A 2,405-nucleotide genomic window follows, 5' to 3' on the forward strand; every position below is an offset into this window, starting at 1 on the left:
CCACGTCATCCCCCTGGCCTGGAATGCCCTCCCTTTGCCCATCCGCCAAGCTAGCTCTCTTCCTCCCTTCAAGGCCCTACTGAGAGCTCACCTCCTCCAGGAGGCCTTCCCAGACTGAGCCCCCTCCTTCCTCTCCCCCTCGTCCCCCTCTCCATCCCCCGTCTTACCTTCTTCCCTTCCCCACAGCACCTGTATGTATGTATACATGTTTGTACATATTTATTACTCTATTTTACTTGTACATATCTATTCTATTTATTTTATTTTGTTAATATGTTTGGTTTTGTTCTCTGTCTCCCCCTTCTAGACTGTGAGCCCACTGTTGGGTAGGGACTGTCTCTATATGTTGCCAACTTGTACTTCCCAAGCGCTTAGTACAGTGCTCTGCACACAGTTAGGGCTCAATAAATACGATTGATTGATTGATTGATTGTATCTCTTCCCCTTCCTCTGGCCTGGTCCTCTTTTGGGGTATAAGGCAGGACCATCCCCCAGGCTCCACCTCTGGCACAGCCCAGTTCCCTAGAGAATGAAAGAGATTTGTGCTGCTCAGTTGTTCTTAATTCATGAAAAAAGATCACTTTTTAGTCCACTAATCTCCCTCCCTTTACTCAGGCAAAAGATGGATGCATAGTTCTGGGTTAGAAGCAGGCTGGTCTCCTCTCCCTCACAAAACCCATACCAATAATAATAATTAATAGTAAAGTTCATCCATTCATTCAATCATATTTATTGAGCACTTACTGTGTGCAGAGCACCTTACTAAGTGCCTGGGAAAGTACAATTCACCAATAGCGACAATCCCTGCCCACAATGAGTTCACAGTTTAGAGGAGGGGAGACAGACATCAATACAAGTAAACAGAAAATCTTGGTTATTCACTCATTCATTCATTCAATCATATTTATTGAGCACTTACTGTGTGCAGAGCACTGTACTAAGCGCTTGGGAAGTACAAATTCACGAAGTGGATGGCAAGGCCTTAATCATATACGTGTTGTAAGGGCCACTAAGACCTCTTCCATCCTTCTCAAGGGGAGTGCTAATCTTTTCTCCTGTCATAATGTTGAGCGGTATCTGATAAGCACTTAATTGTGAACCAAGCACTGTGCCCCCAGCCCACTGTAGGGTGGGGGAAGGAAAGGTATTTAATCATTCATTCAATTGTATTTATTGAGCGCTTACTAGGTGCAGAGCACTGTATTAAACACTTGGAAGAGTACGATAGAGCAAAAACCAAACACATTCCCTAATCTTCCCCAACCGGCTTCCTGGCCTGCATTGCCCCCGCAGAGGGGACAAAAGGCAAATTAAAGAGGGTTTAAAAGTCTCTTATGGAGAAGTTTGTGAAATCGTTTATTGATTTTACAAAGTTTTTCCAACGGGAGACAATAAAGTTTTATCCCGAGCGTCCCGTTTTAGTCACATGACAGGCAAGCGGTGGAGCTGGGAGAAGAAGCTGGGTCTCTCTAATTGTCCGTCTCTCAGCTGTCCCCGTCCTGGAGGCCCGGGACAAGCTGGGATGGAGAGTCAGGCCGGGAGAAATGGAGATTCAGGCCAAGAGGGATGGAGATTTAAATCGGGAGAGATGGAGGTTCAGGCAGGGAAGAATGGAGATTCAAACCGGAGGATGGATCCTCCATACTTCATGCTGCTGCCCGGATTGTCTTTGTCCAGAAACGCTCTGGGCATGTTACTCCCCTCCTCAAAAATCTCCAGTGGCTACCAATCAATCTGCGCATCAGGCAGAAACTCCTCACCCTAGGCTTCAAGGCTCTCCAACACCTCGCCCCCTCCTACCTCACCTCCCTTCTCTCCTTCTACAGCCCACCCCGCACCCTCCGCTCCTCTGCCGCTAATCTCCTCACCGTACCTCGTTCTCGCCTGTCCCGCCATCGACCCCCGGCCCACGTCATCCCCCGGGCCTGGAATACCCTCCTTCTGCCCATCCGCCAAGCTAGCTCTCTTCCTCCCTTCAAGAACCTACTGAAAGCTCACCTCCTCCAGGAGGCCTTCCCAGACTGAGCCCCTTCCTTCCTCTCCCCCTCGTTCCCCTCTCCATACCCTCCCATCTTACCTCCTTCCCTTCCCCACAGCACCTGTTTATATGTATATATGTTTGTACACATTTGTTACTCTATTTATTTTACTTGTACATATCTATTCTATTTATTTTATTTTGTTAGTATGTTTGGTTTTGTTCTCTGTCTCCCCCTTTTAGACTGTGAGCCCACTGTTGGATAGGGACCGTCTCTATATGTTGCCAACTTGTACTTCCCAAGCGCTTAGTACAGTGCTCTGCACATAGTAAGCGCTCAAGAAATACGATTGATGATGATGATGATGATGATGGAGAATTTAGGCCGGGAAGGATGGAGTTTTAGGGCTGGAGGGATGAATTTAGG

General features: G+C 47.5%; 1 pseudogene; it reads right to left on the bottom strand.

Annotated features, from left to right (window-relative positions):
• Positions 1-954: 954 nt before the first annotated feature.
• Positions 955-1,069, bottom strand: LOC119925938 (annotated as a pseudogene).
• Between the last annotated feature and the right edge of the window lie 1,336 nt (positions 1,070-2,405).

This window comes from Tachyglossus aculeatus, chromosome 3, assembly GCF_015852505.1.
Source record: "Tachyglossus aculeatus isolate mTacAcu1 chromosome 3, mTacAcu1.pri, whole genome shotgun sequence".
Lineage (NCBI taxonomy): Eukaryota > Metazoa > Chordata > Mammalia > Monotremata > Tachyglossidae > Tachyglossus > Tachyglossus aculeatus.